At 44.6% G+C, this 27,238-nt stretch overlaps 1 long non-coding RNA gene across 4 annotated transcripts in view; it reads right to left on the bottom strand.

Annotated features, from left to right (window-relative positions):
- The window catches only part of LOC138527299 (uncharacterized), a 620,886-nt gene that overhangs the window by 309,930 nt on the left and 283,718 nt on the right, over window positions 1-27,238 (bottom strand). For all 4 annotated transcript variants that reach the window (XR_011283873.1, XR_011283871.1, XR_011283874.1 and 1 more), the window contains one exon: window positions 12,758-12,910. This is a non-coding gene — a long non-coding RNA (uncharacterized lncRNA). The remainder of the gene's footprint in view (window positions 1-12,757; window positions 12,911-27,238) is intronic.

Raw genomic sequence — 27,238 nt, forward strand, 5'->3', positions numbered from 1 at the left:
ATATTGCTTTCCTGCTCTCTTGCTTTTCTGTGCCATACTTCACTGCATGGCTGTGATGTCATGGAATGCTGAGGCTTTACTGATGTACTGATGCAGGTGCCCAGAATGTTTTGCCTTGAGAATGGGTTCCGCCCAGGGACAGTTTGAGTGAGATGAAGGCTGGGTTGTGGGAGCCAGTGGGCTCTCACTGTAATACTTTAGATCCTGCCTACCATCTCCTGTACCTGATGTTCCAGATGTAACCTTTATGCGGGCATTGTAATTAAGTAACCTAAGGATTTACCATGCTGTCTCAAGAACTAACATTATAACACAACTCAACATAGAAACAACAAATTCTAACGTTCTGGATTGCATATTCCAGGAGAAAGCAGGTAAGATCACCTAGTATGGGTGGAGATATGGTCTCACTGATCCACAAGTGCCAAACCAGGTATCCTAGAATGCACATTTTCAGAAGAAAAGCCATAACGCAACTTGTGATGAAGTTGCAGCTCTTAGTGTTCCTCAGGCCTTCTTAATAGGGGATCAGATCACTGTTCTATTCAAATCAAGAACAGGGAGGGGTGTTGTAAAGTTTATTCCATATGGGACATTGACCAGATTTTGTCTTTATTACATTCCCTCCCACCTTTAGCTCACAGGGTATTCTCAGTTCTGATTCAGTAGGATGGAAAGTGTCCAGCCTGTGCATTCGAACCAGAGCAACAACTAGGCGATCAGGTCTTGCTCCCTCCAGATTCACTCCATGCCTCCCAAACCATACACATCAGGAGTCCAAACTATGCTCTCTGTAACTGACCATCATAGGCAGAAAATATAAAACAACCCCCTACCTTATCCCCAAACATGTTCCCTAATTCCCAGTGAGCCACCCTGAGAGAACCACTTCCCATTTCTCATGTAAACAATTCTAGGGCTTCACAGACCTAGAAGGGAAACAACTGGCAGCTACCACTTGAACAGAGACTCCACCCACTTCATGCATGCCTTAGCTTTTTTCAACTCCACTCTCAGAAGCAACTTATCTGCCTCAGGACCTCATCTCACAGGAGAGCAGCAATAGGAGTTACAAACTGTGCCAGCGAGCACTTCCGGCTAATTTCAAAATGGTGGAGCACATTTTTAAACATGTTGTCACAGCCAAGAGGAGAATCATTGCAGCCAATAAACTTGGGGTGGGGCGGGGCGTTGTTGAATACCCACAATTAAGACACCTAAAGGGAAACTGGGAAATAACCAAGGAAACACACAGGGAACCAGGGTAGGGCCAATCATGAGACATGGTGGATAATCAGGGCCATCAGGAGTACTAGTAAAAGAAATAGAGAACAGGAGGTACTTGCACAGCCTGGACTACCCTCCTGGCCAGGAGGAGCAAAAGGCATCCCCTGTTAGCTTACTGAGAAGTGTGATGAAAGGCTACTGTGGGTAATACATTCTACTAAGCCCTGTCAAGCTAATGCTGGCTTAATATTATGAGGGGAATTCTGACATGAAATGGTATCTCACATGTTGCTCCTACCCTGCAGGACAGAATGGGTGAATTCCCATGTCAGATTATTCAGTATGCACCAGTATACGTTGTGCTCTGACTCTCTTTGGCACTCTCCAGATGGCCGCCTTGTGGTGCCCGAAGCACTCCTACTATAGCTTGCCCGACTAGCACACTCTGTTGCACACACAGTTAAAACTGCTATAACTACCTTAGTGAACCGTGATTTGTGCTCCCCCTACCTTTGCTACGGTGGCTCAAGTATATTGTGAAAATTGCTCTGTATGTTTACCTCATAATGTGGGGGGAGCCGTGAAAATGAGGCAATCTGCTCATCGTTCCTGAATGTGCAGATTGACTTCATCCAACTCTCCTTTGCATAAACCTCGAATTCTGCCTGGTCACGGTCGCTATTTTTTCAGGATGGGTAGAAGCATACCCACAGAAAAAGAAGGAGCACAGGAGGCTGTTGAGGGCTGAAAACTAGGATAGCATCACGCGTCAGGTGAGTGAGAATGTTACAGCCTGGCTGTTAAAATGGGTTTCCAAAATCCACCCTCAGGGTGGATTTTGGGAGGCCAACCTATTATGGTGAACAGGAAAGACACTAAAGTCTAGCCAAATGTACTCCAGGTTGATAGCAGAGCTGTAAGGCTTAGATTTATGAAGTGGTATGATAGTGGTCTAGGGCTACAATTAATCCACACAGAACATCAATAATTTGAGTTAGACAGGTAAGTGCAACAATATACAATGGTTTATTAGTCCTTTAAAATACACAGTAACCAAATTAAACCTCTAGGCAAATATTGCCACACACTTACAATAAAAGGGATATATATATATATATATATATATATATATATATATATACACACACACACACACTCCTAGGAGAAGACACAAAGCATTTGATTCAATAACTAGTATAAAATAGGTAAATATCCAAATGCATAAATTTCAGTAGAAACCCCTCAGAACATCCATAAAACAATTGCCTAGCAATGGGGGGTGATTCCTCCCCTTAGAAGGCAGGAGATCCCTAGAAATTGATATTAGTTACCTTCCTTATGCTTATGATTCCAGTACTCCCTTTGTTAGCTACATGGGAGTTAAAATATCTAGTATCTCTAAACATCCTATAAGGATGTTGGTGTGGTTTCTGACCCTCTGAGTGCACAGGATCAGCAGAGTTTGAAAGAGCCATGGAAGGTCCCAACCTCTAACAGAGAAATAAACAGCCAATCATCCTTAGAACGAAGGACAAGACATCCACAGAGCAGCATATTTTTTTAGAGTCCTCCCACTAGAAGGTGTGGCAGGAAAAAAATAGCACCAGCCAAGCGTGGTGGTCCCCGCCGATGCTGAGACTGAAGAACACTGACAAACCAGCTGGAGGAGAAACCGGGAATGCCCAGTCAAGAGCCCCAGCGTGGGGCCAAAGTCATGCAATGACAGGCGGATGGAGGAACGGACATCACAGCACCGCAGGAAGCCCAAAGAAGAGCAGCGCAAGTTACCATGGTAGAGGAGGCACCCAAAGATGCTGAACCTACCCATTCACCCGAGGAGCACCGCAAGGTGCGATGCAGCTCTGGGAAAGAGGTGGGCAAGGCCCAACCTTGCCCTGAAGCAGGATAAGACTAAGAAAACCCCAAGAGTGGGTGAAAGAGGCAAGAGCCCAAGGCAGGCTACAAAAGACCGTACCCCTGAACAGGGCAAACAAAACCACACCGCAAGGCAAGGTGAGACCGAGCCAACCCCAAGACAGGGTGAGAAAGGCAAGAGCCCAAGGCGGGCTGCAAGTGACCATAACCAAAGATGGGGCAAGCAAGACCATACCCCAAGGCAGGGTGACACCAAGCAAACCTAAAGATGGATGAGAGTGTTTAGAGCTCAAGGAGGGCTGCAAGAGACCATACCCAAGACAGGGTAAATAAAACCAGACCCCACATTGGGGGTAGTATCAAATAATCCCCAAGGCAGGAAGAAAGAAGCAAGTGCCCAATACGGTCTGTAAAAAGCCATATCCCCAGATGAGGTGAGAGCACATAACCCCAAGGCTGGGTGAAACCAAGCAAACCCAAACAGGCAACAGGCAGTCTTCAGTGGATGAAAAAAGGAGCAGGAGCTGCATGGCTTCGATTGATGCAAGAAGGCTGAATATCAGGAGCAGGCATCTTGTAGTACAAGCTGAAGATCCTTACATTTCTAAGGCTGCATTTGGAACAGTGATGGCTGCAGCAATATAGCCCAGTAGAACACTGGCTAGTCGAATTGGTTGGTCTAGGGACACTCCTGAAAGCTCCTGAAGGCTCAGAAGGGAAGGTTGTTCCTACTGGTCCAGCGGTCGAAGCACTGATGAGGGTCTTCTTGATCTCAGGCAGATGAGCAGGGCTTCACTGGGACTTCACTGGAGTTGTTGCTGGTCAGCTGCAGGAGTCGTCCTCAGGTTGGGTCGTCAGTGAGCTGCACTTCTGATTTGTGGAATGGCTACTGGAGTACTCCTTTATCCAGGATTTCCACTGGAAGCTCGCCCAGGTCCACCAATGCTAAGGATATTGTCAGGAATCACCCTTGCTCCTGGAAACTCTGGAACAAATGGAGGTTACAACGCATTCCATTCTGTAACCAATCACTACACTCAAGATGGCTGCCGAGGCTGGACGAATCAGGAAGTCTTCAGGAAGATAAAAAACTGTATAGTTTGCGCCAGGCAACCATCAGGGCGACTGGCGGAATTCAAAAGCAGCACAAACCACGGATTGCTGCGTTGCTACTTCCCTGTGGATTGCTACCTGGACCCTTCTGTTCGCTCTATTCTTTCGTTGCTGCAGAATCCTCTCTTCAAGCTTCCATGTCCCGGTAATTCTCTTCCCGCTTTCCCTCTTACATTAGCCGGTCCCCGTACCAGTGTCCTTTTTTCACGCAACTTGCGCATTTCCTGTTCTTCCCATCCCGCCTATTCACTGTCCTCGTTACAGCACTCCCTTTTGAGTTTCACTCCAACATCCTGCCACAGCATTTCCTTTGCACCTCTCGGCTGCTGTGATTCCCTTCCTGCTGTAATCCCATGCCCAGCACTGTCAGTCTTTCTTCTTTGTACTGAAGCTGTGCTCCTTGCCATGGTTGCTGCTCAACACTATCATCCCGCTCCTCGCATACCAGTCCATGTTTCCGGTTAATACGAAGTTAACATTCCTTTCTTGTTTGTTTGTTTGCTTGTTTGTTTGTTTGTTTATTTATTTGTAGCGCGCGCCAGACCCCGGGGTAACCGAGTGCATGTTCAAGAATACTTTAAGCTTACAGGTTACAGTTACATACAGTTACAGATTCCAAGTAATTACATGGTGCATTGACAGCAAAAGGATGACGATATACAAGGTTATATACACAGGTATTTGTACACAGAGGTGTATACACAATATACATTGAGAGTTAAAGGAGCATGTTGGTGTACGTTCAGTTGCAGGTTGACAAGTGGGTCAGGCGTAAGTAGTCCTAGTGTCGGTCAGTTATAAGTAATTTTCTTTGAGCCATTTAATACAGTTGAGTCTGAAGTGTGGATAGGATTGGTCAGACCTTAAGGAAGATAGGAGGGAGTTCCACAGCCGGGCCGCTTTGACAGGGAAGCTGTTGCCTCCGGCTGTGCTCAATTTAAATGGGGTACAACTAGCTTGTTGGTATATGCTTCTCGGGTGGGTCTGTTAGAGGTTCGTCTTTTGAATCTTTCTGTTAGGTATTTGGGGGCTAGGTCATTGATACTTTTGAATGTTAGCGATACTGTTTTAAGTTTAATTTTGTCTGCTGTAGAGAGCAAGTTAGATTGTCTTCTGATATCTGATATATGCTCTCTTCTTGGGATTCCTAGTGTGGCTCTAAGGGCGTTGTTGTGCAAGGTTTGGATTTTTTGCAGTGTGTGTTTATTGGACACTATGTATAGTGTGTTGCAATAGTCCAATTTGGATAATACCAGAGCTCTTGATAGGGTGAGGCAGCTGGTAGTGGACAAGTATGGTTTAGCTCCTCTGATCAGCTTACAGGTGGATGCAGTGCTAGAGGCCATCGCACTCACCTGCTTTGTTAGGGAGAGGCAAGAGTCGAGGTAAAAACCTAATGTTTTTACCTCTTTTGCTACTTTGATGGTGTTACCAACTATAACAAATGATGAATAGTCATTGTTCAGTCTTTTGATATTTTGTGCGTTCCCCAGCATGATGAGTTCCGTTTTGTCATCATTCAGGCATAGACCATGACGGGCCATCCATGCCTGGATGATGAGGTATATCTTGTTCACCAAGGCCAAATCCTGTTCGTAATCCCCCGAAAGTGGGATGAGAATCTGAGTGTCATCTGCCAAGTTTGTGTAGGTGACACCGAGAAGGTCCAGATCATCAAACAGGTGCTTTGTGAAGATGTTATGCATGGTCGGAGAGACACAGGATCCCTGGGGAACGCTGCATGTGATGGGTACTGATTCAGATGCTGCAGAGGTAGAGAAAACCCTCATGGTTCTGCCACTTAAGAATGACTTGATCCAAGCAATGACATGTGTGGAGAAGTGGGCCGCAGATTCCAGGTGGGAGCAGAGCACATCATGGTCCACCAGGTCAAATGCCGCTGAGAGATCCAAAAGGAGGAGTAGGGCAGTTTTTCCACGATCTCTCAGCTCATCAACTTGGGTTTTGAGATCGATCAGTGCAGTTTCGGTACCATGTTGAGGCCTGAAGCCTGATTGTCTGCTACCTAATAGTTGATGCAGCGCTAGGTATTTTTGGATCTGTAGATAAGCCACTCTCTCTAATATATTTAGCAGGAATGGTACCATCGTGATTGGTCTGTAGTTGGTCGGGATGGAGGGGTTCAGGGTTTGCTTTTTAAGAAGGGGGAGGACCCATGATTGTTTAAGGTTGTCTGGTATTGTGCCTGATGCAAAAAAGGCATTGATAAGTTTGGAAATAAATGGGGATAGGTCTCTGGCCGCGTCTTTTATCAGTTGTGCTGGGCATATGTCACCTCGACAGTTGGTTGGTTTGAGCAAAAGTATTATTTTTTCAATCTCTGAAATGGTTACTTTGTTGAAGCTGAATTCATGTTCTGGTTTGGTAGAGGTAGGTGGTTTACCATTTTGATAGGTTGAAGGAGGAATATTTTGTTTCTTATTCTCAATTTTGGTTTGGAGTGTGGTGATTTTGTCGTTGAGAGTTTTTTGGATGTTAGAGCACCATGTTTTATTTTTGTCTCAGTTGTCAGGAATAGGGGTGGGGTTTTCCAGTTCCTTTAGTATAATGAACAGCTCTTTGGTTCCGGATTTGCCTGTAGTATTCTGTTGTTAAAATTCTCTTTTTTTGCTCTCCTTATTTCATTTTTGTAAATCTTGGAGGCATTGATGAGAGCTGCTTTATTTGTCTCAGATGGAGTTAGTCGCCAGGAGGATTCGCATTTGTGTTTTTCAATCCTTAGGGATTTGAGAAGAGGGGTGAACCAGGTGTTTAGGTGTGCTCTGGGCTTACTTTTTCTCATTTTCAAAGGGGCGATAGTGTCCAGGGATTTGGCCAAGGTTGAGTTGAATTTGTTTACTAGAACTGATGGATTTGGCGAATCAGGTAAGGAATTTAGAGTTGGGAGGATAAGTGGTAGCAGTTTTTCCGTAGTTAAGTTTTTTTTATTTCTGGTTGGTAAGGGGGGTGCCAATATAGTTTCCTTAGGTTGGTCAGTGTTTTCGTTTATGAGGAAGGTTATTAGCGCATGATCTGTCCAGATTTGTGGGCAGACATCAGTAATTGTTACATTACAGTTGTGGTTGGCTACCCAGTCGAGTGTTTGACCTTTTTCGTGGGTAGGTTGTGATATTCTTTGGATAAATCCAAGTTCTGTAATGACATTGGCGATAGTGATCGCTTGCAAGTCGTTGTGGCCATTGAAGCCTAAGTTCATGTCTCCCAGAAGGATGGCTTGCGATGAGTTTTTTAGATTATTTGAGAGGATCATAGAGATGTCGTCCTCAAAGGTTCCAATGGGGCCAGGTGGCCTGTAGATGAGGTGTATGTTGATAGACTGAGAGGATGATGTTTAGAGTTTAGTGGTTAAGGATTCGACGATTTAGTATTGAAGGCGTTTCTATTTTTATGGTGAGACTATTTTTAGTGATGCTGGCTAAGCCTCCTCCTCGAGAGTTGGTTCTATCTTCTCTGCAAATGTTGTAGTTAGGGGGCAGGGCAAGCATCAGAGCGGGTCGGGTCCTGCTGCTTGGTGCAGCCAGGTTTCTGTTATGGCTAGGAGGTCATAATTACCTATTTGGATGAGATCGGTGATTTCGGTGGCATGTGCTATTAATGACCTGGCATTAATAAGGGCACCCTTCAGGGGTGTATTTGGTTTAGGTGTTGCGGGAGTGACACAACTTTTCTTTTTGGTAGGTTTATTGCTTGACGTCCGGTGATTGTTGATGGGACTGTTAATGTGGGAGTCTCTTTTGGTGGGGGAGGTGTTTAATTTGGGGGCATTACGTTGGATGTCTCTTCTATTACTAGGTTTGGTGACTAGTCTGACTAGAGGTTCATAGATTTTAGGTAATCTTGACCGTAACTTTGCATTTCTGCTTAAGGTGTCGCACGGGATATTTGTTAGAGGGTGGTGGAGGATAGGTGTCTTTATAGACTGTGGGTTAGCGTCTGGGGTGATGGAGGGTCGGTGCTCGTCAGAATTCAGTGTCACAGTAGGCATAGATTGTGGTGGGTGGTTTCCTGTTGTCATAGTGGACCAGAGGGTGGACAGGAAGATGAGGGTGGGGATCATTCTGTCCTAGGGATAGTTGTCTATATCTGGTGTGGGGGGGCGCAGTAACATCTAGGAAAGTCACTAGTAGGTTGTTGAATTCGTGATTTCTAACATTGTAGTAGCATCATATTGATAGCAGCAGCAGTGGGCTAAGATATAGGCAACACAGGGCTGGGTATAGTCAGCACAATGGCTAAGTATTTCAAAGTATAGGCAGCACAAGGCTAAGTATAGGCAACACAAGGCTAAGTATGGGCAGCACAAGCTAAGTATGGTCAACACAAGGCAGAGTATAGGCAGCAGCAGGCTAAATATAGGCAACACAATGGCTAAATATGGGCAACGCAGGCTAAGTGTGGGCAGTTAGCGCTATTTTGCAAGATAGCATCCGCAATATTCAGGACGCTTAGCATTGGTAGGTTAGATGCAACACATACATACTAGGCTGAAATAGACTAGATTCAACACAGGCACAGCAGGCTGAGATGGGCTAGAGATAGCATAGGTACGGTGCAATGAACTGAGTACAGGATAGGCACAATCAGCATTACAAATATGGCAATATATTTTACTTATTGCACTAGGTCAGGACAGGGTAAGCGCATGGGTATGCGGCGGCCTGGCATAATAGAGGTGAGCAGTGGGCCAGTTCAACTTTGTGGGCAGAGGGCTCAGTATGCACAGTACAGTCTTGATCTCATCCCTTTCATTTTCATGTCCTGTTCTGTCCCTCCTTCCTCCTTCACCCATGATTGATTGCTGTTCCTCATTGAGATTGTTAAACAGAAACCCGTTACCCCGCTGGATAATCCAACAACACTTCTACTCATCACATTAGAGTTCGGACAGCGATGGGGATCATCCTATTATTCTCCTTAAGAACTCCTTCTACAACCTCAGATTAGTGCATAGGGTAATCTTTATAGATATGCACCATTCAAACTGAGAGTGGCTATCCACATATGGATAGCCACTGGCCACACAATCTGGCTCGCAACAGACATTCAAGTGCCAGGATGTGTACTGGGATCCGACGGTCGCAGCCCCTACTTCCAGCCACACATACAGACCACCCCTTTTCCCAAGATATCCACATGAATAGTGGTCATCCCAAGCGAAACAAGCCAACGGACAGTTGTGCCTCTTATAGTCCAATCCCGCTAATCAACTGGGAGGCAAAAATCCTGGCAAGGGTTCTCGCAAAACTGCCTGCTGCAAGTTATAGGGTGCATAGTTCACACGGACCAGTGCAGGTTTATGTCAACTAAGCCTACTCGCATGAATTTGCGAAGGGTACAATTGGAATTATGTCAGGCTAATACAATCCCAGATCTGCTAGCACGGCTGTCAGTGGAATTTGAAAAAGCATTTGATTCTGTGCACTGGTATTCGTTATGGAGAACTATGGAAAGCATGGGATTTAAGGGCAACTCCCTGAACTAGGGCGCCTACTGTATAAGTCACCGGTGGTGGAAGTACAGGTCATTGGGGTGTGCTCGAGGATATTTGCCCCCTCTCCCCTCTGCTTTTCACCCTGGCAGTGGAACCGCTGGCCGTGAGACTTAGGACGAGTACAGAGTGGCTCGGCTTCAGGTGGCCCTGGGGAGGTGAGGAGAGGAGAGGATTTCTCTATACAAGGATGACCTTCTGATATATATGTCCTTCTGATATATATGGGCAACCGGCGGTATCCTGTCCCAGGGTGACAAAGATACTAAGCGATTATCAGGGCACCAGTGGCCTTCAGGTCAACTGGCAGAAGTCGGTCCTCTTCCTCATACAAGGCAGGGATGCAGCGCTCCCACAGGATTGCCCATATCGGATATCCACAACTGGCTTCCGTTACCTGCGAATCCAATTGGGCGAACATCTCCCAAGGTTTCTCAACCTTAACCTATGCCCGGTAGTTGATAGTTTCAAGTCCGATGTGGTGCACTGGCAGTCCCTTCCTCTGAGCCTGATGGGCAAAGCGTCCCTTTTCAAAATGATAACCTTGCCCAAGTTCCTTTACGTACTGCAGAACACCCCACTCCAGGTCTCTAGGTGGGTGTTTGAGGGTATAGATGGGATTCTCAGGGAACTGCTATGGGGGGGGGGGCAACAAGGTCATATCGCCTTAAAAACTCTTAAGCGGTTTGTCTGGGAGGGGCGATTGTACTGCTGTACCTGCGACAGTACTACCGGGTGGCACCATTGGGAGTCGTGAATGTCTGGCTGCATGGGAACCCTGAGTTGCCTCACATTGCATCTGAGTGGGGATGGATGGGGGGGAGGGCTCTGGTACAGGTCCTGTATGGGAAACAGTGGGGTGTGGTGCTCCCACTTATGACAAAAGACGTGCAGCAGCTATGGATGGAGGCACACAGGCATATTGGCTAGATGGGGAGGTCGTCTTTGATGAGCCAATCTCTATACAGCAACTCTCATTTCCCTGAACGCCTTAAGATTAGTTACTTCCGGCACTACGAGGGTAATGGAATTATGCATCTGTCAGACATGGGACAGGAGGGCTGCCTTCTTCCCTTTGAATCCTTGCAGGAACGATTTACCCTAGGCTAGGGGAACACTTTATATAAATATGCAGCCATTGCATGCAATGAGAGCCCAGTTTCCCATTCAGAGTGAAATTACCCAGAGCTCCCCCTGGAGGTAGACCTATTTGCAGGGCAGATTAAGGCAAAAGTCACGTCTATGTTGTATCAATTCATTTTGGCTTACGGTGCTCAGGAAATGTCCAGCCTCAGGGAAAAATGGGAGTGGGACCTAGCCCCATGGAGCCAGAGGAGAGGGTGGAGGTGCTGATGTTCCTGCGGGAGATGTGGGGGACTGGGATACACGTACTTTCACACTCTATGGGAATGTCCGCAAATTCAATTATTGTAGAGGAAATGTATATGCAAGTTGTCAACAGTACTGAATGTGGAGGTCCCCAGAGAGCTGAAAATTGCACTACTTGGGGTTTGGGGAGAGGAGGGGCTCACTAAGCACAAGAAGGTCTTTCTGGCTGTCGCCCTGGGACTAATTAAGAAAGGTCACCGGAATACCCTTGGATGGCCAGTTGGGCTGCCGATATGGACATTTGTATGACCTTGGAATGGTGTGTGTATAATGCAATGGGGTGTCCGACAAAGATTATGAAGGTTTGGAGAAAATGGGAGGAAGGTGGTGGTGGGTAAGGGAATTCTATGGGCAGGTGGAGATGTTGGATTCTGCCGTGTTTGATTGTCACGCCGGACTTCCGCAAAATTCCCAGCAACTTTATTTTTGGTTAACTGCTCAAAGCTATTATGTCAAGCAATGCACGTTATGTGTATGGGGGGGTTCTCTGCCCTTCTTTCTGTTTCTTGTTTTTTGTTATAGAAAATAATAACAAATGTTTTATTTAAAAAAGATTCAGCAGGTTCTGAAAACCATCTTGTAGTGGACACAGTTGTCCTGAACCACATGCAGATAAGCAGAGCATCAGTCACATTCACTCATTAGAAACATGCAAATACTCCAAAAAATAAAAACAGGGCGTAAAAGTAATCCTAATAAAAAAAGAGTAAACAACTGACACAGAGGCGTCAGCCCCAGGCTTCCAACCAAACTATTCATTTTACTCCCAACTTCAAAAACCCTGGAGTACAATACTCCAACTTAAAAATTTGATCTGGAAGACTATGCCCTAATTTTGGTAATGAGTTTTGTACAGTATGATTTGTCACGATTTTGAGCAAAAGTAGAAACACAAAGCTATACTGGGATTATGTTACCTTTGTAGAGATTCCTGTCAATAACCCAACAGTGCTAAGGAGAGGTGTTCTTAATAAGTGAAACCAGGGCCAGGTTGAGGGCCTCATACACAATTTTTCTTTTACTATAGTTAGTTCTTTTGAGATAAATGAAACCCGTAGCCCAGTAGGATTTTACCCGCCTACCCTGTTATTTTTACCAGCAATGGTGCTGACCTTCATTTCTGTCTTTTGTGTTCTGTTGGTTCATCATCGCACACCACAATGTGCTCTTCCCATTCTGCAGGAAATCAACGTTGCCTACAAGAATTTGGGAAAATAATCCACACAGGCTGCCTTGTTCTATGCTTGAAAGAGATGCAAATCTCATAAACCAAACTCCACCAACCCACCATTGATTCAAGTCAAAGGAACCGGGCCAAAATGTCCGATGTTTATGTTTTCGCCTGTAATACCACAAGGCTCAAACTGTGGCACATGTTTCAAATAAACCACTACAGTGTATCAACTCTTCATTTTATTATTTAAGTGTTTCAATTGCAAAATGATTCAGATTCAAACATGTTAAGCATACAAGATTGAAGCCATTTGAATATTGTTTAATGGGAGTGTTTACATTTTGTCACTAAAATAGAAGTTTATAAGCCTTTCATGCACTTAACATCAGTAGAGGCATTGAGATGACTTTCATACTACCTGTTTTGTGTTTTCTTGTGAACTAACCAAAGGGCAAAACTTCACTTCTAACCTGTATAGAGATTTTGATGGGATTCGCTTCTGTTCCCAGGATGTTGGACATGGGCCTCTTGGAGTGGAGCAATTCATGGCCAGTAGTCAGGCAAACCCATTATGAGCACATGGAAAGAAGTGAACATCTGGACAAGGCCGCTCCGACAGGCGCCTAGTTTGAGAGTAAATATTAAAAATGTCATCAATTTGCATTCACTTAATTTGAAAATCATGGTGTGTGGCATGATCATTATCTGGTCTGTTTTTTCTAGGGCTGAGCTTCAATCACACCTTCTTGCACTTAACAGATCACCTTTAAAATCAATTAATGCAATTATGCTGACCAGATACAATCTAAAGTATATTTAAACAATAGAAACCCTTTGTCAGCAAAGTCTATCCGCTTATTGGCTGAGGACAAGCCTGAACATTTGAGCCTTCATTAATTTAAAAAGCTCATAATAATTTGCAAATGCAAGTTAAAGCATAGAAAAACTATTTTCCTTATAAACACACAACCATACCAGTTACAAACAAGTTGAACGTGTGTTGTAAAGCAATGAACCTCCTCTATTTCATCATTATAAATTCAATTGTATATGCTAATCAGAAATTATTAAAATTATACAAATTCATAACTTTATGAATGAATATGCGGAATAGTGATGCTGCATGCCTAACTATGCGTGTATCTAGGCCAAAGGAGTATAGTAATCCATATGTGATCAATGTAGCAGGTTGGTACCATGAATTATAAAATAAAAACAAATTATTTTGTATTTATTTATATTTAATGTGCTACAGTTCTACAGAACTTTACACAAATCTCACATATCATTACATCATTAATGCACAATATATACAAGAAAAATACCATTAAAAATCCATAATAAAAAGTCACTAAAATAAATAATTATCCAAAGATTATTTAAATAAAAGGAAAACATATGTAGTCACAAATTCATCCAATCAAAATTCATAAATTGGAAGTGATTACTCCTAATTTCATACTAACACACTTCCACACTCCATACAGTGAAAAGCTCAGAGCTCTAGTTGTGGAATCCAGGCAATAGAACCACAATTCATCACTTCCTATTGAGGCATAGGACTACATATACAATTATCAAAATGTACCATATAAATCTCACCCATTTTTTAACATTCATTAAAAACATGTCTTTGGGTTTCAAGCATGTGTTTCATTTTACAAATCTGGCAATATCTTCTATCAGATGGAATACAATACGTTAAGATGTCAATGCTGAGAAGAGGTAACTGCCTAATATGAAAAGGTACCAGGATGCGCCTCAATTTAACAGCGAGAGAAATCAACAGATATATTTTGGCAGGGACATATATCTGTGCTGTATTTCCATAATGTCTGTATATATCTTCAGCCCCCTTAAGTGGGCATAATTCACATTCCAGTCCCAGCTAATTACCTTCTTTTTCTAAACTCAAAGTAATACATACAGACAAGTCAAGGTCTCCTGACAGGGAACAGCCAACCTAATCAAACAATCTAGTACACTCAGAATCTAGAGAAAAGGTTCTGTTCCTACTGCACTCATTCTTTCCTGTAAGGGACCCCATCAAATTTAATACAGGGCATATAGGTTCATTGTGGGTTTAATGAACAGAGAGCCTTTTTTCAGCAACACCAACTCCTCCAACGAGGGCAGCCCTAATTCAAGACATAATATTTCAATGGAGACACTAATTGTGAGCGCAAATATTCACTGCCAAAATGTGCCCTCCAAGATCCTAAGCCATTTCAAATTAGTAATAGTTATGTTATGTTAGGTTATTTGGCATTTATATAGCGCTTTATATATCACTGGTATGACCTCAAAGCGCTGGTAGGTTGAACGCCCTCGGGGACTGTAGTCCAGGTCAGTTGAGAGAGTAGGGTGTCGTATGGTGCTTGTGTGCACCAGTTATGTGAGCAGCTGATGCAATTGCCTGATGTTAGCTGCATCCTAGCATTAAGTGTAGTGGTATTTATATTGGTAGAATGTGAGCATACTTTGTCAATGCTTCAAGAGAGTGACTAAGCCCTCCGCAAGTGTGATCAAAGATCAGTAGATAATGAGGGTGCTGCTGAGCAGCTGTAGAATGCAGATGTGAGCCCTTAATACTCCGAGAGGCCACCAGTATCCTACAGTGAAATCTTAGTTGGGAGGGGACTGTTTTTTGAAAATGTGAGTGTCGCGAGGTAGTGGAGTGTCCCCACTCCACTCCACTGCATTTTGGCAGCAGATCAGTGGTGGGAAGCCTGTAAATGAGGACAGCCTTTGGTGGCACTTGGGATTGGGTGCCATTTTGGCCCAAGGCCACCAATGTCCCCCATCACGTCACATGGATGCACTTGCTGAAAAGGAGCCGAGCATGGATTGGGCAGCCACTGGAGCTCTGTGACTGATTTGCGGCTGAAGACAGGAAGTTGATGGAGGATCGGGGCTATGCACTCGCTGCTCATAGATGAGCAGTTCAGGAGTTCAGAGTGGGCGGGCAGATGCTACCTGGTGAAGAACCAGTAGGGGCCATATTGTCATGACCCGGCGAAATTGCCCCTTCTGGACCTCATGGTCATTATCACGAAGGGCTAGTACTCCTTGTTCCTCCCAACATGGCCGAACCAAGCTCCGTGCTACGCACTAGCCTTCACGTCGTGGCACGTACTATAAATTGGTCACGCCCCTGCGGGTCCGCGCGTCTCAACGCTATCTTTGGAAGTGACCCGACGTGTGCTTACTCTCTGCTTTGATTCCCTTTTGATCCTCTTACTTCCTTCCTTGCCTTTTATCCTGTTCCTGGAATTTCCCCCGCTACTTACTCGTTCATCGATAATCCTGGATACCCTGGAACCACGAACTTCCCGGAACTCTGAACGCGTCCTACAACCTGACAAGGCTCGGGCGAGCCTGTTCAAGACCCGAACCATCCACAGGAAGAGTCCTGCGGCCGAACAAGGGAGATCCCGATCACAGGTGAGACGGGGGGAGATTTACGACAGTTTGAGATGCCAAACAATCAATACGGATTCTACCATGGAGAATGCTATTCAGGACTTGATGCGCGGAATGCAAGAACTTTCCACAGAGATGCAGAATTTAAAAGCCGAGAATGCGGCGCTAAGACAGCTTGTCTTGTCACGTGACTCCGCGAACAAGGACAGCGTATTATTGGGAGGAGTGGTCGATAAATATGACGGTTCCACAAAGACCTTACGTGGATTCCTGGATTCTTGTTTGGTACATTTTACCTTCAAGCCCTACTATTTCTCAACTCCTAGGGCTAAGGTGGGCTTCATAATATCGCATCTTACCGGCAATGCCCTTACATGGGCCACTCCTTTACTCAATTCAGGGGATGCTCTCCTGGATGATTATGAAGGCTTCATCGCGGAACTCAAGACCATGTTCGAACTTCCAGAGCTGGTCCACGGTGCTCAAGAGAAGTTACTTGACTTCCAACAGGGATCCCAAGACATGTTGACCTACGTTACTAGATTCAAACAGCTAGCCAAAGAGGCGGACTGGCCCCTGGAAGCCAGTTTTACCTTGTTTCGCAGAGGTCTAAATAAAGAGATTAAGGACGAATTAGCCAGAGTGGCACGTCCTAGTTCATTCCAGGCCCTCCTGGACTTATCTATGCAAATAGACTTCAGAATCCAAGAAAGAAAGGCCGAAAAGAAAAAGAATAATAAAATCTCAATTCAAAGGAATTCCCCAGAGAATACTACCAGGTCTGAATCTGCCAAGAATTCAAGCACTTATTCTGAACCCATGCAACTTGGAGCCTTTCGTGTACCAATTTCCCAGCAGGAAAGGTTAAGAAGGATACACACAGGCTTGTGCATGTATTGTGCCTCAGATAAACATCTTGTTAAAGAGTGTCCTCTGGCTCCTCCCCGACGCTCGGGAAACGCCAGCTCCCGATCCTAAATGGAGCAAGGTTTCGGGAGAGCGATGTTGGCTCCACATCAATTCCATCCTTGAACTCTCCTGGACAAAACAAATTGGTGGTATTACAGGCCTTTTTATCGCCATCCAAGGACAAGGTCTACCCCATACTGGCCTTGGTGGATTGCGGAGCAATGGGAGTCTTCATTGATCAAGATTGGGTCAGAAGTCATGACATTCCATATGAAGCAAGAAGTTTTTCACAGCCAGTAGAAGCAATTGACGGAAGACCTCTTTCATCAGGTCCCATAAGTCTGCAAACAAGGGAGATCCACCTTTCCATAAATCATCACCAAGAAAGGATTGTGTTTGACATTATAAAATCAGCCCATTACCCCTTGGTTCTGGGCATGCCCTGGTTACAAAGGCACAATCCATATATTAACTGGACGGCCGGATCCTTATTCCTGGGCTCGGAGTTCTGTTTGAACCATTGTTTAAACCTGGATACCTCAGTCACAGCTCCTATAAGTCTACCAAGGTGTCCAGAGACACCACTCATGGTTTCCAATATTGTACAAGTTCCAGAGATCTATCAAGGGTATGCTGATGTATTTTCTACTGCCATTGTTCAAGCCTTACCTCCACATAGACCCGAGGACTGTGCCATAGATACTGAACCCTCAGCTGTGATTCCCTTTGGTAGGATGTTTATCCTTTCAGAACCCGAAAAGAGAGCCCTCCGGGAATACTTAGACAGTAATCTTGAGAACGGCACCATAAGACCTTCAAAATCACCAGCTGGTGCTTCATTGTTCTTCGTTCCTAAAAAGGATACCAAAGAGCTCAGACCTTACCTGGACTATCGGGGCCTAAATCAATACACCCTGAAAGACAGATACCCACTACCCTTGATTTCGGATATCCTTGAAGCTGTGAGAGGTGCAGTGATATTCACAAAACTGGATCTCCGAGGTGCTTACCATTTGATCCGTATCCGGGAAGGAGACGAGTGGAAAACAGCTTTTAGAACACCCTTTGGTCACTTTGAATACCTCGTCATGCCCTTTGGTCTGACTAATGCTCCCGCAGTCTTCCAGCGTTTTATGGATAGGGTGTTCTCTGACATGTTATTTCTTAACGTTATCGTTTACTTGGATGACATATTGATCTTCTCCAAGGACTCCTTGAAACATGAAGAACATGTAAAAGCAGTACTTCAACGTCTCAGTGAAAATCAACTCCTAGCCAAACCAGAAAAATGTTTGTTTCATGTTACATCAGTTCACTATCTGGGATTTGTCCTCAGTTCAGAAGGAATTAGTATGGACCCTTCAAAGTTGAAGGCCATACTGAGTTGGCCCGCCCCAACCTCTGTCAAACAAATACAATCTTTCCTGGGACTAGCCAACTTCTACCGGAAATTTATTCCCACCTTTTCCGAGATTGTTCAACCCATTGTTAACCTCCTGAAGAAAGACGTTCCGTTTAACTGGTCTATACCACAAGATAAGGCATTCCAACGCTTGAAAGAAGAATTCACTCAGGCCCCCATCCTGGCCCAACCTGACATAAATCGTCCTTTTCTAGTGGAAACTGATGCCTCCAATTACGCCATAGGAGCAGTTTTAAAACAAGAATCCGATGAGAAGTTGGAACATCCCATTGCTTATCTTTCACGGACACTGACCACCAGCGAAACTCACTACTCAGTTCTGGAGAAGGAGTTATTGGTTATCCGTCATGCCTTCATTGAATGGAGACATTTACTCCTGGGTGCTAAATATCCAGTTCAAGTACGTACTGATCACCAAAATCTTCAGGTCCTACAATCCATGGAGTGCAGGAACAGTAGACAAGCTCGATGGGCCTACTTCTTTGCTCAATATCAATTTCAAATTTTACATGTTCCTGGATCGCAAAACTTGATTGCCGATGCCCTTTCTCGGCGTCCCGACTACGTTCCCCTGGAGGATAAGATCTATCCCAAAATGTTTCCACCCACAATCTTTGTAGCTCAAGCGATCAATCTCCTGGAAGAAATCAGAGCACAGACTCAATTATCTGATCTCTGGAAGGACATATCGAAGAAAAATCCCTGGCGTCTGACAATCAAGGAAGGATATTTATTCAAGAACAATTCAGTGGTCATTCCGACAAAAGAACTTCAACAGAAGGTAATGAATCTATGCCATGATACTCTCCACTCCGGCCATCGAGGAGCAACCAACACCTTCCGCCTTATACAAAGACAGTTCTGGTGGCAGGGATGAAGGCCAGTGTAGTTCAATACATCAAGACCTGTGCTATTTGTAGTCAGAACAAATACGACAATCAGAGACCGGCGGGTCTGCTTCTACAACCTACGTTGCCAACCAGACCCTCGGAAGTTATTGCCACGGACTTCATTGTTGAATTACCACCTTCCCGAGGATATACAACCATCATGGTAACTATTAACTTGTTCACTCATCTAGCTCATTTTACACCATTGTATAAACTACCATCTTCCTCAGAACTTGCAGGAATTTTCCTGGAACAAATTTTTCGTCTTCATGGTCTTCCTTCCAAGATTATTTCGGATCAGGGACCTCAGTATATTTCACAATTCTGGAAACATCTCTGTCGTGTTCTAGGAATCCAACGTGCCCTTTCTTCCGGCTATCATCCACAAACCAATGGGGCAACGGAACGAGTGAATCAAACCCTGGAACAGTATCTTCGTTGTTTTGCCACGAAGGTTCAAGACGATTGGTCTCTCCTTATACCTTTAGCCGAATTCTCCTACAATAACTCAGATCATTCAGCTCTCAAGATCAGTCCTTTCTATTGCAGTCAAGGTTATCACCCGTCTGTTTTACCATCAGTTCTTCCAGAATCTACTCCGATACCTACCCTTGACTCTTGGATTCAGACGCTGATCGACTTACAAAGAGAGACGAAGGATCAATTAGAACAAGCCCAGACTCGAACCAAAAGATATGCGGACTCTAAGAGAAGACCATCACTTTCCTATTCAGTTGGCGATCAAGTCTGGTTAGCCTCGAAAATGTTACCTCGACATCTACGACCAAACAAATTAGCTCCTCGCTATTATGGTCCATTTTCTATAAAGGAGATTATCAATCCTGTCTCCTTCCGACCTAAGCTCCCGGATTCCTGGAAGAAGATACATCCAGTCTTCCATACTTCCCTGTTGAAACCCTACATTAGTTCTACTCGAAAACCCTTCAAACCCACACCTGTTGTTGTGGACGACCAGTTGGAATATGAGGTGTCCAGGATATGTGATTCCAGGTATAGGAGGGGTCGACTACAATATCTGGTCGAGTGGAAAGGCTACCCCCCTTAGCGAGAGAACATGGGAACCAGTTTCTAATTTAAAGACCCCTTGTTTGCTCAGAAGATTCCATCTTACTCACCCAGGCAAGCCTGGAGGAACCAGTCTTCGGAGGGGGCATGCTGTCATGACCCGGTGAAATTGCCCCTTCTGGACCTCATGGTCATTATCACGAAGGGCTAGTACTCCTTGTTCCTCCCAACATGGCCAAACCAAGCTCCGTGCTATGCACTAGCCTTCACTTCGTGGCACGTACTATAAATTGGTCACGCCCCTGCGGGTCCGCGCGTCTCAATGCTTTCTTCGGAAGTGACCCGACGTGTGCTTACTCTCTGCTTTGATTCCCTTTTGATCCTCTTAGTTCCTTCCTTGCCCTTTATCCTGTTCCTGGAATTTCCCCCGCTACTTACTCGTTCATCGATAATCCTGGATACGCTGGAACCACGAACTTCCCGGAACTCTGAACGCGTCCTATAACCTGACGAGGCTTGGGCCAACATGTTCAAGACCCCAACCATCCACAGGAAGAGACCTGCGGCTGAACAAGGGAGATCCCGATCACAGGTGAGACAGGGGGAGATTTACGACACATATACTATACCTGGACCCCAGGGCACAGGGCCTTTTTCAACTTCTTGCTTTTCTTCTCTCCTCACCCCCCAGCTTCCCTCCCTCAGCCCTGGGCTCAGTTGAATTATGGACTCGGCTCCCTTGACCGGAACTTTCATTTCCTGCTGTGGAGGAGCCTCACTCTACTCAACACCTAATGTGACATTATAGGGAGCTTTTTTCGGAGCTATGAAATCATTTATGTCAATTATGACTGTGATAGTGTGATACCGATAATTAAATCAGGTGGTAACAGTGTGTGCTAACCACGTCCAGTGACATGAGGAGGTAGGTCACAATCTATCTCGTCAGTGTCTCATATATCTCTGGTATCATAGACATTATGGGAGGTGGCCTGGGCAGTGGCTCATGTGCGCTTTGAATGCATCATGAAGTAGACACAGACAAGAGATGTATAGTTTTGGCTATAAACTTTTATTAAATGAAAAGAAAGTTGGAAAAAAGGGCTAACTGGCCCTATACTAAGGGGAATTTTACCTACCTAACAAAAACTAAGGATGTCCAAATTAAACGTTCTGTCTGTGTCCAAACCTAACCTGGCCCTCACTTAATACTTGGAAAAATGTGTCCAGGTTAAAATATCTAAATAATAAGTGTTCAATAACTGTTCAGAGCTTCTCCCAGCTCTGGACTTGCAACTGGGTTCTCTTTCTCACACTTGAAGACAGTTGACAATGCCAAGGGATTCCCTTCACCAAACATCAAGACAGTTCGCAATGCAAAGGGGTTCCCTTCCCAAAGCTTTCAAGTCTCTCAACTTCATCAAAAGACAGTTCTCAGGGATACATTCCAGCTTTTCTGATTTGATGACTTTTTACCAGTTTCACAAAGGTACATTTCACAGGATTCACAAAGCAAAGGATTCTTTACTTGAAACCCCAAACTTCTTTATATTGAACCACAGGTTTCTCTGTCGTTATTTGAGTGGTTTTTCAATAGGTATGTGTCCTCGGTCTAGGTGCAGTTGTTGGACCACATGGTCCACCCATTACAGGTCACGTAACTGATGCACATTACTTGACACTAATCATCAGTCTGTTGTATACACGGTACTACTGCCTTCATAGATATAGAAAACGCAGTTTCCAAAAACTCCTCTTTACATTTACTGTGGAGTATTTTAAATGGTTTCACAATTGCTCTTTAATATCTTCCCTTTAATTCGGTATTCCAAAAGTGATTTCTTTTGTTCGAATCAGTATTCAAAAGTACTGGCTCAAAAAATAATGTCCTCATGGGCTTGAGAGCCCATCTGCCATGCCGTGTGTCTCCTCCTAACCCCACTTACCTTTTTGCTCCTGCGTCCCTTCTGGGCAACGATAGCAGGCTCCAGTAGTGTGGAGACTCGGAGAGGGCCATCCCTGCTCCGCGCCTCCAAATGGCTGGAGGCTTCCATCGTCCCCCAGCGGGGACGCAGGTACGTTTTTTTTTTCTTCCCCTCCCTTCCACCCTCCCAACCCCACTTACCTTCTGCTTCTTTTTTTTTTCGGGAGCGGACGCGCTGGGAACCCTTGTGTTCCCAGCACGTCCGCTCCCGATGGCCGCCATGGAAAGGGAAAACGGACTCCCGTTTTCCCGTTCCCGGCGGCCATTTTTTTTTTTTTTCTGTTTCGAAACGCTGCGAAACAGAAAAAAAAATGGCATTAGCACCCCGATCCAATGGGCCGGGGTGCTAATGGCAATAAGACCCTCGGCGGCGGGCCAATACCGTCGCAGGTAATGCCCGGGGGCTTCGTTAAGGCCCTCGCGACGGCCCCGGGCATTACCTGGGGCGGTATTGGCCCGCCGCCTCGGGTCTTATTGCACATGAAAACCACAAGAGAAAGGAAAAAGAAACGATTAGAGGCAGACCTTAGAGCAGTAACTCAAGGAATTAATCCAAAGAATGGAAAACAATTCAGGAGCAACAATCCAAAAAGAATATAGGAACATAAGGAGTAAATTAAAGCTGCTCCAAACAAAAAAAGCAGAAAAAGGGCTCCTATATATGCGACAGAAATTCTATGTCAAAGTGAATAAGGCAGATATGCTGTTGGCTAGACAACTGAAACAAAGGACATCAGCAAAAACTGTTCTGGGGATCAAATACCCTCAGGGGATGCTGGTGACCACCACGCTGGACATGCCAGTGCAGATGACAACATGTTATTCTACCTTATTCACATCAGATTCCCCCAACCGTACCCTACAAGACACTTACCTGCACTATATCCTGCTCCAAAAGATCACGCCATTAGAGTGGGAGCATCTGGAGGCTGAAATAACCACAGAAGAAGTGCTCGGTGTGATAAGGGCCCTCCCAGTCAACAAGTCCCCAGGTCTGGATGGGTATCCGGCAGTGCTTTACAAAGCCTTCCAATCAACGTTAGCTCAAAAACTGGGCACACTCTACAAATCTTTCGGGAAAACATTTCCAATTACTCCCATGATGGAAGAAGCTAAGATGGTCCTTTTCCCAAAACCAGCTAAGGATCAATCTTTTTGCGGATCACATAGACCTACAGTCCTCATAAACAAAGATGCAAAAATCTAGGCAAATAGATTAGAAGATATCCTCCCAGGATTGATTAAGCCGGACCAATCAGGGTTCATAAAATGTAAGCAAACCTTTTATAATACACATATGGTCTGCCACTTAATAGAAAAAACTTCTATGAAAGTTCTCCAACATATATTGCTCTCGTTGGATGCTGAAAAAGCACATGACCAAGTTGAGCGGTGGTTCCTTTTCCGCACTATGGAACTCATGGGTTTCGACATAACCTTTTTCCAAAAAATCCAGGCCAATTACAGTGACAGAGTACTGATAAATGGACAACTTTCCCAAAAAATACCTCTACGGAGAGGCACTAAACAGGGATGTCCTCTATCCCCACTCCTATATACATTCTATCTGGAAACGTTTCTAAGCCAAATCAGGACCATGGGGTTAATTAAGGGCATCCCATTTGCTGGGGGAGGTCCAGAAAGTGATGGCCTTTGCTGATGATATGCTTCTCTCACTCACGGATCCTGTATGCTCACTAACAGGGGTCATAAGAGAAATAGGGGAGGTCGGATCAGTGGTGGGGCTAAAAATTATTACTTCCAAATCAGAAATTCTCCATTTGTCATGGAGTGGGAACTTTTGTTGTGTGTAAAATAGTACTCCACCTTCGGGTGGGCACAAGGGGATAAAACATTCTTAGTTGTTACGATCACAAGAACTCTGGCAGGTTATACGTTGCAAACTATCAACCACCGTTTGAATCCATTCAAATACAGCTTCGCAAATGGGGGCCAATGTCCATCTCTTGGTTAGGGAGAATCAACACCATCAAAATGGTAGTTTCAACCAGAATACTATACTTTTTTTTCAAGCACTCCTAGTGACGGGGCCTCTAAGAATGCTCAGATTATCACATAGCATGCTCTCTATATTTGTATGGAACAACAAAACCCCAAGGGTAGCATTGAAAATACTAATGGTATCCGTACGCAAAGGCAGACTGGGCCTTCCAAACTTTCAATGTTATCATAGGGCGGCCCAACTAAGGGTGATTAAGGAGTGGTGATAGGGTCTTCTGAGAAAATGTGGGCAACAATGGACAAAGCAGTAACAAGGATTCCCTTAAATGAGGGTCTCTGGTTGAACAAGACAGACAGATCCCAAAATATGCATAAAAGCACAATTACAGAACTAGTGGAGAATTCATGGGACACTTTAGTGCAAAAACATGGGTTTGCTTCCTTCCCAACCCCTTTACCTCCATGTTCCACAATCCGCATTTCATCCCAGGATTAGAACGAGGGACGTTCTCTCATTGGAAGGCTGCTTGGTGCATTAAATTTAGGGACATGTTTACTAATCAGAATATAAAATCGTCTGAAGACTGTAAAACTGAATTGGGGATATGCAACAATATTAATAACTGTGACACTGGTTAGCGGAACCGAAAAATAAAGAGCCTGCCACAGGTCTATGACGCCCTCTGAGAAATACAGCATTACAAGCTGAGGGGATAAGAATCAACATTTAAATGGCATACAAACGAATGTCTGACAGTACCCCACGGATGGCAAGAGCATATAGAAAAATATGGGAGATCCCAGTTAGGGGGCATGGTGGGGGACATTCCAGAAGATGAATTGGAGAGGCTTTGGAAAGATATTCCCAAACTAATTAGGGCTAAACAAATGAGGGAAATATGGTACAAAATTATAGGACGATGGCATTATACTCCAGAGCGGTTACACATAATTAATACTACGATACCCCAAAGATGTTGGAGAGATTGTAACGGAATAGGTAATTGAGCACATATCTTGTGGAGTTGTCCAGACCTAGCAAAGTTCTGGTAAACAGTGAAAGGAAATATGAAGAAGATCTTTGGTTCTCAGATCAAAAGGAACAGAAACAAATGTTTACCAGGGATACATGATCCAGAAAGCGGTTCACGGCCAAAGCTGAAGATTAAAGCATACACAATATTGAATTTATCGGCTCTGTTGGTAATAGCAAGAAAGTGGAGACAAAAAGATCCTCTGGGTGAACAAGACTGGATTCTAAAAATCTGGAGCATTATAGCACTTGAATGGATTACATATTCGTTGTAGGGAGACCACACCAAATTTCCAACCAAATGGGAGGTGATCCTAGCCTTCCTAAAAGATGACTTTCATGAACCACAGTACCCTCAGAGGTTACAGATGCTGGGAATTGAATAACTCTAACACATACAGCTGCAGCTCAAGAAGTAGTCGATGGTGAGGAATGGGGTTCTGGGAAGGGGATTACGGGAGGTTTGGTTATAATGTCTGATGTTCATTTAAACAAAAATGTCAATACAAACACGTTGGGGAAAAAATGCATTCTTTTATATTCCAATATATCCAGATTCCCAGTATCTCACTGCGTTTACCAACCACAGCACCAGATTTTAACACACGCTCTCTGCCACAATGGTATTGCGAATCACAGATTGTTTTTAACTGGGTGTCAAGAATAGACTTGATTAACTTACATTTGCACAGCACAGTAGTACATTATGGTGATGATCTTTCTGTGTGCAGTTTAACAGAGGGCCAATGTAGGGAAGATTTGATTACACTGCTCACATTATTGGCAGAAAAGGGATACAAGGTGGACAAGCTGCAATATTGTCAAAAGGAAGTAGTGTATGCAGGATAGATAATATCATCAGATGGTAAGAGGGTCACTCCAGGAAGTAAAGCAGTAATACAGCACACACCACAACCAAAAACAGTAAAGGAAATGCAGCAATTCCTAGGATTATGTAACTATTGCACGGCTTGGAAATTTGATTATTCCACACATACTAAACCCCTTCATCAGGGACTGAAGGAAGCACATAAAGCAGAGAGCCCCTTGGTCTGGACCCTGGAGATTATTGATTTGTTCAGGGAATTGAAAGGAGCACTTAGCAATGCCTTTATTCTGGCAATGTCAGATTATAAACAGATGTTTTATTTGTTTGCCCACTCCAATGGCCAAGTGGTGGTGGCTACCCTCACTCAGAAGAAACTGCAAGGCTACAAATCTTTGGCCTACTACATCAGTCCCTTAGATTCAATGATGCTGGGGCACGTTCCATGTGAACAGTCTCTCGCAGCAGTGACATTCGCACTACAGAAATCAGCCATGACTACAATGTGGTGCGCAGTGACACTCTATGTAGAGGATGCAGTGTTCATCATATCGGACAAATCAAAATCTACTCTGACCACCCAATGATCTTTGGGGTATAAGGTCATATTGGCAAATCTGGCTATCCAAAATTAAACCTTTATAGCACTACCACTTAACAAAGGAGATTATGGGGGTCATTCCGACCCTGGCGGTAGGGGGTTAACGGCACCGGTAAGGATGCCGGTGCTGTTAACCCCCTACCGCCCTATTAAGAGGTCCCTTAGCGGGTCCCTCTAAGGGCGGCTGGTTTTACCAGCCGCCCTTAGTGGGAGCCGCTAAGGGTCTAACGGGCCCGTTATTAGCTCCCTCCCCATTCCCATTGAGCCCTATGGGGGCTCAAATGGGAATGGGGATTGATTTTTTGAATGGGGGCTTACCGGGTCCTTCTAGGTTGGAATGACCCGGTAAGTCCCCATTCAAGGAACCTGGACCGGACCGATTTTGGAGGCAGCCATGGTGCTAATAGCACCATGGCTGCCTCCAAACTCGGAATGACCCCCTATGTGTATGATTCCGCCATGTATATGGATAGAACAGAGGGAGACACAGTGACCCTAACATGCTAAACTGCATATAAGATGCAAATTGGGTTTTCTTTGAGATATTAACATATAGCTTGTTCTTAAAGTTCCAAACATAAAGGTATAAGGACACAAAAGGAAAAAGGAATACTGTTCCACCAGAAAACAGGGGTTCTCCCTTCCCCTATGTTTCTCCTGGTTTCTTTCAATCACTCCGGTAGTTCTGGTGCAGCCAATAATGTTCCAATGTTTTCCAAGGATAAACCCCCTGCCTTGAATCATCCTCTTCATTCACGTTGTTATTTCACAGTTGTAATGAGGGGTTGGGGGAGGACAACTCCACGCCTGAACCTCTTTCATCTTCACTGAATTTAAAGTCTTCATGGTTCTTGAAAGTACTCATATTTTCTCT

The sequence above is a fragment of the Ambystoma mexicanum genome, chromosome 14 (genome assembly GCF_040938575.1).
Source record: "Ambystoma mexicanum isolate Mex_15411 chromosome 14, UKY_AmexF1_1, whole genome shotgun sequence".
NCBI classification, from domain to species: domain Eukaryota; kingdom Metazoa; phylum Chordata; class Amphibia; order Caudata; family Ambystomatidae; genus Ambystoma; species Ambystoma mexicanum.